The sequence below is a fragment of the Molossus molossus genome, unplaced genomic scaffold (assembly GCF_014108415.1).
Source record: "Molossus molossus isolate mMolMol1 unplaced genomic scaffold, mMolMol1.p scaffold_m16_p_5, whole genome shotgun sequence".
Taxonomy (NCBI): domain Eukaryota; kingdom Metazoa; phylum Chordata; class Mammalia; order Chiroptera; family Molossidae; genus Molossus; species Molossus molossus.
The window spans coordinates 72,081,746-72,097,671 of NW_023425388.1; the positions used below are offsets into that span (position 1 = coordinate 72,081,746).

At 36.4% G+C, this 15,926-nt stretch overlaps 1 protein-coding gene across 4 annotated transcripts in view; it reads right to left on the reverse strand.

Moving 5' to 3' along the window:
* Nucleotides 1-15,926, reverse strand: part of ATP6V1A (ATPase H+ transporting V1 subunit A) — a 59,389-nt gene that overhangs the window by 35,883 nt on the left and 7,580 nt on the right. The gene's annotated exons all lie outside the window — the stretch shown is intronic.

Genomic DNA, 15,926 nt, shown 5'->3' on the forward strand with positions numbered 1-15,926 from the left:
GAGGGGAGTATAACAACGAAGTCATTAACGGAGGAGTTCTGGTTTGATATACCAGTGCCATCAGAAGGGAGATGGTGGACGGGGCTAAAATTGAGTGATTAAAGAAACAGGAAAGAGTGAAAACAAAGATTAAAACCATGTGGAAATATGGGAGACCCTATAAGTGAGTCGAATATGATCTAAAGAGTAGGAAAAGTACCAAGAACTTGAAAATGATATTGGTGGTAAGAAAGAAACAATCATCAAGGTGGTAGTTTACCAATAAAGAAGAAATAATGGAATTGAATTAGAAAGAAAAAAATAAACCAGGTATTAGTCACAATGATCACAATAAAGGTCACAAAGATTTTGGGGTCCTCAGTAGGAAAATTAATTGGAAGAAGAGCATTTGAGGGAGAAAGTAAGGAAAAGGGGAAAATGGTTTACCAGGATTCTGAGCTTCCCTAAGAAGGGGCTATTGATTAAGCAGGTATGGGACTGCAAAGACTGGAATATAAAGAGATGGAACAAGTTTTCCTAGAACCTACTTAGATAATAGGAGAAAAAACAGATTAACGACAAACACTTATTTGGGAAATGGGTTGGGCCAAGTCTTCAAAGAAGCAGTGAACAAGCAAATGAAGTCAAATTTTGAAATCAAAGATTTTCCAGGTCAGAAGAGAACTTGATAATCATATAGTCAAACTTCCTCCCCAAATATGGGTATGCCTTCCTCCATGGCATTCATGATGCATAGTCATCTGTCTATTAAACTGGAAATGGCACATCTGGAGTCAGCAGACTCGGGACACAAAATAATTCTACCAGTGACATACTATAAATAAAAATCTCTTAATATGTTCATTTGTAAAATAGGAATAATGCCACCACCCACCCCAAAGTTGTGATTAAATTATAAGTTTGTTCAGGTATTCCTTGTAAAATGTAAAATGCTTATAAAATTTTCATTAGTAATACTATTATTTAAACAGGGCCTCAAATTTTGACCCCCAAAACTTAATAGCCTACTGCTGACCAGAAGTATTACCGATAACATAAACAGTAGATTAACACATATTTTGTGTATTATATGTAGTATATATTATATTCTTACAATAAAGCTACAGAAAAGAAAATCATAAGGAAGAGAAAATACATTCACATTATATGTATTAACGAAAAAAAAAATCCACATATAAGTGTATGCACAGTTCAAACCTGCATTATTCAAGGGTCAACTGTATATAAAATCAAGATGATTCTACTTTTTAAAAATATGTTTTTATTGATTTTTTTTTAAGAGAGAGGAAGGGAGAAAGAGATACAAACATCAATGTGAGAGTGAAACACCAATCAGCTGCCTCCTGCACACCCCAACTGGGGAATGAGCCCACAACCCACGCGTGTGCACTGACCAGGAATCAAACAGGCACCTTTCAATCCATGAGATGATGCTCAATCCACTGAGTCACACCAGCCGGGGATTCTACTTTTTTAAAAACCAGTGTCAAGAAGAGAAAAACATGATGATGATTATAAGTAATTTTGCTTTCTCTACTCCACTGTGTTATATGTAGATAAGTGGTTGCAAATACATCCCCAAACCAGCTCTTAACATATCTTTCAGGATAAAGTAAGAAAATTATGAAAATACCAGTCTTTAAAGCATAAAATGAAGAAATTCCAAGCATTTTTGTCCTCTTTCAGTGTTTTAATAAAGTTAAATTTTAATCTCAGCTCCAGCAACTCAAACCTATACACTTCCTGTAACCCTGCCTGAAACGTTTTTCTCAGTCCCATGAAATTTCATCGTCATCTTCAATCCTCTTACCTTGATTTTCCTCATATAACTTATAATTACCTGAAAGATTATAGGTATTCCTTTTTTAATTTACTTGTTTACTGTCTGTATTGTTCCACAGAATTCAAGTTTCATGAGATGCAAAGAAAGTAAGTACTCAGTGAATAGTTACTGAATAACTTCAGATCTCCCTAATACTACTTCTGTTTAATAGGGAAACTAAAAGAATGGAGATTTAAGTAACTTGACCTAGAATCACAAAAGTAGCAAGCAGTAAAGGTGGGCTTTGAACAGAGGCAGTCTAACTCCAAAGTCTATAAGGCTGCTTTCTATTCTTTGCATCTAAACAATTCTGTAAGGCATAGGAAAGAAAAGTCTCTGCCTCAAGGCAGCAGTTTTATCAAAGTAGATGTGAAGATGCAGCACCCAGAATCCTGGTACTGGAAAGACAGGGAACTGTAGTCAGTGGGTAGCCAACAGCTGTCAGCGCTTCAGGGTAGGCTTCAGCCTCAGAGAGCTGCCTAGCCTGCACTCACCCTTCAGAGGGCAACTTGAACCTGTGACTGAGCAAAGTGAATGTATAAAGGCCCAGTCATGTCAGCCTGATACGGGACAGTGTCATAAGCAACACTTCATTCCACATTTCCCCACTAGTTTGGCTGAGGTTTTATTGGACTTGTATTGCATTTCAACTTCTTCCTCTGCTCAACTCTGCTTCCGCCAGCTTCCTTTCACACAAGTTGATCCCTAACAAACATCTTATATATTAAATTTTTTCTTGGTATCTGCTTCCAGAGAACCCAAAATACTCAAATAATAAAATACTGAAAAAGGTCCTGGCTGGTTTGGCTCAGTGGTCAGAGTGTCATTCCACAACCAGAGTCGTGAATTTGATTCTGGTCAAGGGCATGTACCTGGGTTGCATTTCGGTCGCAGGCTCTGGTCCGGGTCCTGCAGGAGGCAATCAATTGATGTGTCTCTCTCATGTCGATGTTTCATTCTCTTTCTCTCCCTCCCTTCTACTCTATCTGAAGATAAAAGGGAAACAATGTCCTCAGTACTCCCAGGACAACTGAAACTTAAGACTGACACTTAAATCCCTACAATTTTTGGCCTGTTCCCTGTCTTTGCTATCTTGTAGTAATTAGTTACTTTGTAAAATGGGAAAAGAGCCCTGGCTCTTTTTGCTCAGCAGTTAGAGCATTGGCCCATGGATCAGAGAGTCCAGGGTTCGGTCCCTGCTAAGGGCATGTACCTTGGTTGCAGTTTGTCCCCGGCCCTGGTTGGGGCCCTGTGGGTGGCAACCAGTCGATGTGTCTCTCTCACATCGATGTTTCTCTCTCTCTCTCTCTCTCTCTCTCTCTCTCTTCTCCCTCTCTCCCTCCTACTCTATCTGAATATAAATGCAAAAATGTCCTCAGGTGAGGATAAAAAAACAATGAAAAAATATATAAAATGGGAAAAAAAATACAAAGAAGGGCATTTAGGAAAATGCTCAGGCTAAATCAAGCAACTGACAGAGAGGTCAAGTCCCCATACAAACAAAGCCTTAGTTTCTACAAGGAACTTGTTCCTCGCCCTTCAAATCTTGATGCCAACCCCTCATCAGTACTGGACTTACAGGAAAACAAGTCCCAACTCAAGAGTTTATTTAACTTCTAAAGTTCTACATTCTGATAGAATTGGAAAATACCTTTTCCTAGGTCCTGGAGTTTCAGGTTCCAACCTCTTAACAGTTAAAACACTTAGAGAAATGCACAAGGATTGGTCCAAGGTAACAGGCTCTCTGAACATTAAAATCTGCAATTACTGCCCTGGCTGGTTTTGCTCAGCGGTTAGAGCATCAGCCTGCAGACCAAAGAGTCGCGAGTTCGATTCCAATCAAGGGCACGTACCTTGCATGTTGTTCGGTCCCGGCCCTGGTCAGGGTCGTGCGAGAGGCAATCAGTCGATGTGTCCCTCTCACATGGATGTTTCTCTCTCTCTCTCTGTTTCCCTCTCTCTCTCCCTCCCTCCCACTCTATCTGAAGATAAATGGGAAAATATCCTCGGGTGAGGATTTAAGAAAATAAAATTAAAATAAAATCTGCAATTACCACAGCACTAAAATAAGTGTTCCTATTGTACTTCCAAAGCACCCCAATTACAGAAAAACAAGTAAACACTGAGGTGAATAAATAACCTCCCACCTTTCTTTTCCCCAGAGCCTTGACTGAGAATAGGATGTTACAGAAGTCTACTGTAAGCAGGAAAATTTCTTCCTATGCTCTTGTATATTCTTTTTGTTTTCAATGCAAAAATGTAAATTTTCTTAAGTACTAGCCTTTTCTCCTAATGCCAGTGTTTCAAAAGCATTCCACTGAACAAGCATTGCTTTTGGTACATGCACATGCTCCACTTCATCCTATACAATGTTTTATAATTTACACTGTTTTACAAAAAAAATATGAAAGTGCTTCCTCTCTATAAATAAAATAAAAATGATTCATATTATGTTGACTTCACCACTGAAATGGGCTAAGCATATAGCAGTTTGATAAGCATAGTCATACCACATAACAATGAAAATAAAAATACCCCACTAAAATCTTCTGCTTCACTCTTAAATGCTTATGCCTCTATATCAGTGATTTTCAACCCTGCCCATCTTATAGCACACATAAACTAATTACTAAAATTCTGCAGCACACCAAAATATATATATTTTTTTCCAATCTGACAAAAAAAATCGGTATAATTTTGATTCACTCACACTGGACAGCTATTGTTGTCTTGGCTGCTATCATTTTTTTATTTGACAATCTAAGGGAAAAGAGGTCAGTGCCTCTAATAGTCAGGTGTAGCATGTTTTAAAAATTCTTGCGGCACATCAGTTGAAAACCACTGCTATATGTAAAAAAGCAAAGACTTTGAAAAATATTAAGAAACTCCCAAAACATTTTAACTTGCAATGAGCAAATTATATTGCAGGTTAGATAATATCAATCCTAAATCTCCGTAAGGTCCAAACTATCATGATATGACTTTAGGCTAAAGTTTTATATGCTATTTAATTATTCCTTCCCAATATAATATACAACTATTCTTGTTGCTCTCAATCATTTAAAAAGTAAAAGCATGATACTTACTTTTAAAAAGTTGCTTTCATGAAATAGTGTGGTATACACAGCTACACTCATAGAGAAACAATTCAATGATTACATAAAAATTTTGCCTTAGCTGGATTCCTACTTTGATAAAAAAGTAACTGTAACTTACAACTAAGATTCCTACAGTCAGAAATTGTAGGCACCCCCCATATTTGTGAAAGAGATATCTATCTATCTATCTATCTATCTATCTATCTATCTATCTATCTAAAACCCTGCTATAGAAGAAGAAAAATCTAGAAGGTTAACACAGGCAACCATCTGATCTAATGAGTCATCAGTCACCCCCCCCCACACACACGCTGCAGAGCTCACTGCAGTGGCAAATCACAACACCAGAGACCCACTTTTTTCCCTTCCATCTTACAAGGTCCACTCCAAATTGCTACAGGTTAATGTACTACACCTGGTAATCTCATCCCAGAAATAATTCTTTTTAATACCAGTCTTGGATAATACAGCTATTGGGGACAAGGGTGAGGTGTTATATAAAAGCTAAAAACCAAGGTTCTAAGACAATATTTATTTACATACAGATTCCTGAGTACTTCATTGACACTTAAGTATTATTATTATTATTATTTTTTTTAATCCTCATCCGAGGATATTTTTCCATTTATCTTCAGATAGAGCAGGAGAGAAGAAGAAGGAGAGAGAGAGAGAGAAATATCGATGTGAGAGAGACACATTGATTCGTTGCCATCCGCACGACCGCAATGGAGGTCGGGGACGTACTGCAACCGAGGTACGTGCCCTTGGCTGGAATCAAACCCAGGACTCTCTCTGGTCCATGGGCCGATGCTCTAACTGCTAGAGCAACACTTAAGTATTATTATAATGTAAAACTTGAAAAAGTACATTCTATCCAATTGATTAAGGACTACCTTTGGAAATAATAGCTAAAATATGAAGAAAAACATAGTTGATTACAATCAAATATTTATTTGCATACATACACAGTTTATCTCCTTAGAGAAAGGCATCATGAATCTGTTTAATATTCTTATGCTTGGTCAAAAGGTTACAGGATAGGTAGAATTCCAGCTAATAACATTGTCTTATATATACAGAGTACTGTATAGTATTAGATAATTTTGTGAAGCACTTTTCTACTCATTTTATTTAACTTACCTACCCAGTAATTCCATTAGAAAGGCATATTACTGACTAAGCATAACTAGAGATTCCCGGTTTTTCCTTGTCAACAAAAGTCAAACTTGGGCCCTGGCTGGTTTGGCTCAGCGGGCTCAGTGGTTACAGCATCGGCCCGCGGACCAGAGAGACCCAGTTTCAGTTCCTGCTTACGGCATGTACCTCAGTTGCAGTTTGTCCCCGGCCCCAGTGGGGTTGTGTGGATGGCAACCAGTTGATGTGTCTCTCTCACAACGATGTTTCTCTCTCACTTTTCCTCCCTCTCTCCCTCCTGCTCTATCTGAAGATAAATGCAAAAATGTCCTCAGATGAGGATAAAAAAATAAATAAATAAAAGATGCAAACCATGAGAAACACTCTTTCTCCTTTTGATGTGGTCATCTGCATGGAATATGCAGCCACCTTGGGACACTGAAAGGAGTTAATCTAAGCAGACAGGTCACCTTGCTAAGAATGGCAAAACGGAAAGACAGAAAGCATCTTAGGTCCCCCTGTTGCCTTTATTGGTCCATTGAGTTAATGAACATAACACAAAAGGAGAGTGTTTCAAGAATAAAAATATTTTTATATGTATATATATTTCATAGTGCTATTAAAAAAAAACAATGAGCCCTGGCCTGGTGACTCAGTTGGAGCATCATCCCCATACACCAATAAGTTGTGGGTTTGATTCCCAATTGGAGTGCATACAGGATGCAACAAATAAATGTTTCTCACATCAAGACCCCCCCAAAAAACAATAACCATATCCTCAGGAGAGAATTAAAAAATAAAAATGAATAGGCCAAAAGTTAAAATAAAGGAAAACATACGGTATTTACTTAAATAGTTTACAAAAATTATTGAAATGGACTACAAAAAAATATGCAGACAAAACTGGAAATCAGAGTGGAGAAGTACAGAAGAATCGCGGATGGCAAATTGTACTAACAGATTCAGAAAAAATGTATTCCTACTGGAATAAAATTTTGTGAGGACATGTACACATACACCCCTCCGTTTCAATTATATATCAAACAGAGGTATTCCTAAAAAAAAAAGAATAAAAATAAAAGCTAGGGTGGACACTTAAGTTGGCAATAGAATTAAAATTGTATCAGCTACATAGGTTTAAGGTTTGTTGATAGGCTTGCCCATAAACAAATTTTATAGCATTTCTAGAAATAAACAATTATAGGTTCCTTTCACTTCAAATTTTTATAAATAAAATTGTGCAATAGAGTGTGAAAATACAAAGTTTTAACCAGAGTAACAAAACACTGTATGTAGTATATAAGTTCTACAGTATGAATTTATAGGCTAGAAGCCTACGAACAATGGTAAAACTGTTATATGAACGGATTCAAGTACCCTGCCTTCAAGAAGCATATTCAGCATTTTGTTAACCCCTCTCCGTCCAAATAGCCTAGTGCTTTGCACAACAGTAACTCAATAAAATGTTCTGAAATTAAAAATAAATACTATCAACGATCTGTTAAGCACATACCACACTCCAGGCATTATGTTAAAAAAATGAATATATCCAATTTGACCCTTAATAGAAGACCTATGAGGAGGAGGTGTTTGATTAGGAAGTAGGTTTTGAGACTTAAGCAGCCCACTCAAGGTGAACAGAGCTACAGAGTGGTGAAACCCAGATTTAGTCTGATTTTAATATGTCGGCATTTAATAACAAACAATTCAAAAGACTGTATTTTAGCCAGCAGTTTTAACCTTTATTACTTTTCATTTCTTCTAAAAACCAGGGATGCCTCTTTACCATTATTAGCTGACTATGTTAGCATGACAAAGAATATTATGTAGGCAAAAGAAAAGAGACAAACAGGTGACATAATTGATCTTCACAAACTAAAGAGTAAATAGAACAACCAAGAATTGACTGTTCCTAACATATCCATCTCCTAAAGAACCAAGAATTTGAAAGAACAAGCATAATGCTGTATTTTGTTTACAAATAGCTTTATAACACAAACATAAATGATTATATTAGAAAAAAGAATAAAGTATCAATGTAACAACAAAGTAAATGGACATATTTGGGACTAATAATGAAAACAGACTCAATACAATGTTGCTGCGGGAGACAGTAGTAAAAAATTTCTGGAACAATGAAGCTAAATAAATATGGAACAATGAAGCTACCTAAAATAGTGTTTGAATGAGAAATTCCTCTTATTTTTCTTATTCTGTAGATAAAATAATAAACTAAAGAGTAAAATACTATAGTGAAGCTAACATTAATAACCCACATATTATCTTGATTTCAGGTTATAAAGCAAAAATGAGTCTGATTTATATCTTACCTTACAAAGACATAAATAGCCAAAAAAGATAGCCAAAAGATGTCCTGCCAGTATGGCTCTGCGGTTAGAGCATTGGCTCTTGGACCAAAGAGTCACGGGTTCGATGCTGGTCAAGGGTACGTACCTCAGTTGTGGTTCGATCCCAGACTTGGTCAAGGTTGTGCAGGAAGTAACCAATTGATGTGTCTCTCTTACATTGATGTTTCTCTCTCTCTCCCTCCCACTCTATCTGAAGATAAATGAAAAAATATCCTCAGAGTGAGGATTTAAAAAAAAAAGAAAACATAGCCAAAAGATACAAACAGTAAAAAAAAAAAAAATAAGTATTTGTTACATACTTTTTCTTAAAATTTATTTTCAGAAGCAATATGCTTGTAATTTTAATTTTAAAACACTCAAAGGAAAGTCTCACTACTTCAATATTATTGACTGTTATTATTTTCACAAACATTTTTCACACAGTTGTAATAGATACTGTAATATAACATATGCATATTGTTATTCATAAATTTCACCTTCAACTGTATAATATGCCATTAAATGGATAAGATAGTTTATTTAAAGTTCTCTTTAATGGTTACCTAGATGGCTTCCCATTTTTTGCTATTATTATTTTTTTACACTTTACTAGTATACTTTCATTCATTTTAAGTTACTGACTAGATAAAGCCAAGGTAAGGCAAACAACTAAGGACCCATAAAGATATTCCATATGTTGATGTTTCACAAGAGCAATTCTTACACACACACACACATACACACACATACTCACTTCCACCTAGAATACCATATTTCATCTAAGATAACATCAACTCTAACATACTACCTTAATTGAAGTACCACTAAGAAAAAAACTGACGAATTAAACTAGTGCACTCCAGAAACTGCAGGGCAAACACTAACTTCAAAGCTGTTAAAATGTGAAAAAAAGTATGTCCTAGAAACAATAATATATGCTATTAAAACTAAATATAGAACAATAATATTTATACACAAGGACCTGCTAACCTTCGTTAAAATAAAGGCTTAAGAAATGAGAAAACAGCCAGGCCTTTGTGGCTCAGTGGTTGAGCATCGACCCATGCACCAAGAGGTCACCAGTTCCATTTCCCGTCAGGGCACATGCCCAAGTTGTGGGCCAAAAAGCCAGTGGGGGGTATGCAGGAGGTGGCCAGTCTATGTTCTCTCTCATTGATGTTTCTATCTCTCCCTTTCCTTTCCTCTCTCTCTCAAATCAATAAGGAAAAAAAAAAAAAAGAAAACAAAAGATCTCTGACCTCTTGAAATGACAGTCTCAGAGTTTCTGCATATTGTAAGAGACCTTTGTATAGTTTTATTTACTCAATTTATGCATAATTAAAAACTATTATCTAATATTTTAGACCACTGCAGATTTAAAGCAACAAATCATTAGAGAACTATATTCTAAGAATATAAATTAAACAAGAAAAAGCAATTATGAATTGATTAATGGTCATAAGAATGACCTGTAACTATCAAGGAAAGGTCAACTTGGGTTTATTACTTTGTAAGAAATATGGAAAGCAATTTGGCAATATGCAACAAGGTCGTTAAAAATGTTCAAATGCTGTGATCTGTAAATTATACTTCTCCAAATATATTTCAAATATGTGTCTATTTTAAAATTATAATAGTAAAAAAGTACAGACATCTTTAAAATCCAATAATGATAACAAAATAAAGTACTGGTTTATTTTCCTAGTCTCCCCTTTCCAAAAAGTGTATTTAATAATAATACAGAAATTTCTTTATTTTCCCCAAATATTTTTCATTATTGATTTTAGAGAGGAAGGGAGAGACAGAAACATCGATAAGAGAGAACACAGACTGGCCACCTCCTGCATACCCCTCCACTGGTTTTTTGGCCCACACCTGGGTATGTGCCCTGACCGGGATTCAAACCGGCGACCTCTTGGTGCATGGGTCGATGCTCAACAACTGAGCCACACCAGCTGGGCAACACTGAAATTTCTTACGTTAAACAGTCTGCTACTTTAAGTTCACAGTGTCAAAGGTTATCCTTAGCAAATTCTCTTCTGAGAAGATCCTTAAACTCCATAGCCTCTGCAATGGCTGTTTAGGTTTTCTCAGATAATCTACCAATGAAGTGACTTTCTCAATTTAAAAAAGTGCTAGCCATCATACATGAGAATTATGTCCCCTTCAAAAGTAGTCAAGCTAGAAATTTTACAACCACTGAAAAAGTCATTGCTCAAAATACTTAGAAACTTCTCTAGAAAACTGCCCACAATTACCATATTACTCTTTTGAATATTAATGAGAACTCTTCCTGATTGCTTTGCCAAGAAAACACCCAAACTGGCCACATATAAACAATGCATGTATTTGAGACAAATGTACATATAAGAGTCAGCATCAACAGTGTTGCAGTAAAAATGCTATTATATTTGCATTATAAAATGTTTATATTCAAATAGATCTGTCCTGTCATTTATTTCATGGACGAAATAGAAGAAAAAGAAGGTTCACAAACTGTGCAAAGGCATGTATTAACCCAATGCTAAAATGGAGCATCATCACAAATAGGTTCACCCCCAACTCAGGAAGCCATAAAATCTCTGCAATGAAAATATGACCAAAAACACAAACTGAGGACAAAAGAGGAAAAGAAGGCTACCTAATACACATGATAAAACACTTCACAATGTGGATTTAAAAAATAGGACTTTAGTCAAAAGTCCACAGATGTTTTCAATTCAGAGGGCAAGAAATCTGCATTTCTAATGGTTTGCCTAGTATTCTATGATTATGATTAATAAAAGCCAGGGTTTATTTAACTAAATGGGCTGTGGGGAGAAGAGAAAGATAATCACTGGTGAAGGTTTTCAGTAGCAGTTTGCTAGGAATTAACTTCCAGTTCCCCTGGTATGTTCATAGACTTAAATATTGCTCCTTTGTAGCAAGCACTTGCCAATATTGTAATTAAAAACCTGTGAATGGAGTTTTTCAGTGTCTCCAATGCTAAACTGTAAATGCCAGGAAAACAGGGACCACATCTGCTTTGTTCACAGAGTTCCCAAATTATACAGTAAAGTGCCTTGACACATAGTAGGCAAATACAAATATTGCCCAGTAACAATAATGGTAAAGGTATGTGGGAAATAGACAATTTAATTCACTGAGTGAAAATTGATACAACCCCTTTGAAGTACACTGAATACACATTTTGGCCTAATGGCCAAGATTTTTTAAATAAATTTATTGGGGTGATATTGGTTAATAAGATAATATAAATTTTAAGTGTACATTTCTATGATACATGAACTGTACATTGCATTGTATCCCCACCACCCAAAGTCAAATCATCTCCTGTCACCAAATATTTGGTCCTCTTTACACTATACTATCCCCCACCATACCATTGTCTGTGTCTATGAGTTTCAGTTTTATATCCCACATGAGTGAAATACAACTCTTAGCTTTTTCTGACCGACTTATTTTGCTTTAACTATTTGGGGTCTTTTGTGATTCCATACTAATCTGATGATTTTTTATTCTATTTCTTTAAAAAATGACATTGGGCCATGGCCAGTTTGGCTCAGCAGTTAGAGCGTCAGCCTGCAGTCCAGAGAGACCCGGGTTCGGTTCCCGCTAAAGGCAAGTACCTCGTTTGCGGTTTGTCCCTGGCCCTGGTTGGGTCGTTCAGGAGGCAGCCACTTGATCTGTTTCTTTCACATCAATGTTTCTCTCTCTCTCTTCCTCCCTCTCTCTCCCATTCTATCTGTACAAAAAATGGAAAAATGTCCTCAGGTGAGGATAAAAAAAAAAAATGACATTGAGATTTTGATGGGGATTGCATTAAATCTGTATATTGCTTTGGGTAATATGGCCATTTTAACTATGTTTGATTTTCCAATCCATGAACACGAAATATCCCTCCATTTCATTGTGTCTTTTTCAATCTCTTTTAATAATGCTTTGTAGTTTTCAATACACAGATGTTTCACATCCTTTGTTAAGGGCCAGTATTTTAAAAATCAATTACCTCAGACCAAAGCTGAAGCCAAATATTATCATCACAGAATGACCTTCTGCTATAAAAGAATAAATTTTGTCAAAAGTTAAGAATGTTATAATTTTAGTGGTTATTTTGTTTAATGTTATGAATCCTAGAACACCAAATACTTCTATAAAGACTAGGTAAACCCTGGCCGGTTTGGCTCAGCGGTTGGAGTATCAGCCTGCAGACCAGAGAGACCTGGGTTTGGTTTCCGCTAAGGGCACGTACCTCAGTTGCAGTATATCCCCAGCCCCAGTTGGGGTCGTGTGGATGGCAGACAGCCAATGTGTCTCTCTCACACCAATGTTTCTCTCTCTCTCTCTCTCTCTCCCTTCCTTTCTCCCTCCCACTCTATCTGAAGATGAATGCAAAAATGTCCTCAGATAAGGATAAAAAAAAAAAAGATAGGTAAGACTTTCTATTATTCTGCCTAGTATTATTATTTGAAATATTAGCTCAAAAAGGCTATATAATCACACACATATATGGACACCGACTTTTGACAAATATGCAAAGGCAATTCAATGGAGAGAGTATAGTTTTTTAACAAGTGGTTATAAAACAAGAGAATAAGTAAATGCAAAAAAAAGTATTTCAATCCATACTCTGCACCACAGACAAAAATGAACTAAAAACAGACAGTAGACCTAACTGTAAAATCTAAAACTTTATTATACAACTTCCTTAGTCACCTTGGTTTAGGTAGATTTATTAGAAACAGTACTAAAAGCACAATCCACAAAAGAACACAATGATAAAGTGTACTTAATGAAAATTTAAAACTTTTGCTCTTCAAAAACATTACTACAATAGCCTGGCTGGTGTGGCTCAGTGGGTGAGCATCGACCCATGCATCAAGAGGTCGCCGGTTCGATTCCTGGTTAGGGCACATGCCCAGGTTGTGAGCCCAATCCCCACTGGGGGGCATGCAGGAGGTAGCCAGTCGATGTTCTCTCTCATCGATGTTTCTATCTCTCTCTCTCTCTCTAAAATCAATAAAGAAGAAAAATATTTAACAAAACAAACCCAAAACATTACTAGAACAAAAAGACAAGTTACAGACTGGAAAAAATATTTTAAAAGCATAAATCTGATAAAGGACATATCTAGAATATATAAAGAACTCCCAGACTCATGCCACTCCATATCTAGAAGAGCTAAAATTTAGAATACTGACTGAATATAGGTAGTGTTGGTAAGGATATAGAACTAGAACTCTCATACACTGCTGGTAGGAATGTAAAATGGCACAACCACTTTGCAAAACAATTTGCGATTTCTTACAAAGATAACATACACCTACCATATGATCCAGTCATTCCACTTCTTAGTATTTAATCATGAGAAATGAATGTTTATGTCCAAACAAAGGCTTTTATATGGATGTTCATAGCATCTTTATTCATAATAGCCAAAGAGAGTAACACAACCCCAATATCCATCAATAAGTAAATGGATAAACAAATTGTGGTATATCCATACAATGGAATAATAATCAGCAATAAAAACAAATCATTGACACATGTAACAACCTGGAGTAATTGCAAAATAATTATGCTCAGTAAAAAGCAGACAGAAAAAACAATGGTTCCATTTATATAAACTTCTAGAAAATGCAAACTAACTTGTAGTGATAGAAATCAAATCAGTGGTTGCTTGGGAATGGTCATTGGGGAGGTATGCAAGAAAGGGATTACAGCCCTGGCCAGTTTGGCTCTGCGGTTAGAGCGTAGGCCTGCGGTCCAGAGAGACCCGGGTTCAGTTCCCGCTAAGGGCACGTACTTCGGTTGCAGTTTGTCCCCGGCCCTGGTTGGTCGTGGGGGTGGCAGCCACTCGATGTGTCCCTTTCACGTCGATGTTTCTCTCTTCCTCTCTCTCCCTCCCACTCTATCTGTACAGAAAATGGAAAAATGTCCTCAGGTGAGGATTAAAAAAAAAAAAAAAAAAAAAGAAAGGGATTACAAAGAGGCACAAGGAAACTTTTTTGGGGGGTGAGGAATATATTCACTATATTGATTGTAGTAAGGCTGTGTGGGCACCCTCTTATCCGGACAAGTTCAGCAAATTCTGGAAATTTCCAGAGTCCCTTAACAGCTCAGGAGTATGTAAATCAGACATGCATCTAAAGCACTTACTCATCTATGTTGTCAGAACAGGGCTTAATGGCAGTATCCTGGTTGAGGATTAAGGAAACTTTAACCCTATCTTGAACAAATTTTTGAGCCATGAGGCACAGAAGGGCTTGTCTTCCAAAAGTCGGGCTAATGTTTGGGATATTGAAGTTGCTATAGAGTTCAATGATTTATTTGGAGGGTGGAGTAGTGGGAGAGTTATTATCTGCTATTGTATACTGCTTTAATTTGAGATAGAAATAGTTCACAATACAGAACTGATAGTTTGTTTATCTCTGCCTATTCATAGGTACTTTCCCCACCCTCCTTATCCAACAGTATCTTTGGATAAGGATGAGATTATATTTAAAACACACACATACCCCACTGAACAATAGCAGGTACTATTAATCTACATTCAAGCACTATAGGTACATTAAGTAGGGATATGAACACATTTCTGTATTTTAAGTGTCTACTTTGGAACACATTAAACAGGTTGGTATCAGTCAACCTGCTCTGTGGAGATTAACAATGAGATTTTTTTTTCCTTTCTTCAAATAAATGAAATAGAGGACACTGAATTGAAGAATGCTATTTTCAAAAGAATTTGTGAATATTGTAACTCATCTGAATAAAATCCCTCACTGCCTAATTCTGCATTACCTAAAACTAGTACCTATATATTATTGAAAACCCATTTTTCACAAGAAAAGATATAGTTATGCCTACATTTAGCTAGCTATCTCACTCTCAATGTTTATAGTAATTGGCAATCTAATTCCCTATTTAACTGTTTAAAAGCTCTTACATAATTGTTTCAGTACATTAAATCAACAACTTTTACAATTAGTAAGAACTGTAGCATTTTACTCCTAATAATATACATGCATTCAAACTTCAATTGATAGAACACTTCCATGTATAAATCACAAAAGGAGCATTTCAAGTTATATGGAGAATGCTTGCCATCATTTGAAAGAAACAAAAACAAGATCTTTTTCTTTTTTGTTAATCCTCACCTGAGGGTATTTTTCCATTAACTTATTTTTTAGATAGAGTGGAAAAGAGGGAGGGAGAGAGAGAGAGAAACATCCATGTGAGAGAGACACATCAATTGGCTGCCTCCCGTATGACCCCAACCGGGGTCAGAAATCAAACCTGCAACCCAGTTATGTGACCTTGACCAGAAATTGATCCACAAGGCAATGCTCTAACCACTGAGCAAAACCAGCCAGGGCAAGATCTTTTTCTTATACTGACATTGTTACACTGATTACATATGATGATGGCACATGATTCAGGGATGCTAGAAATATTAAAGGCATTCAGCTATTCAGCTTCCCAGTGACTCAAGCTAAGTGGCAGATTTCAGCAAAATACTGAGGA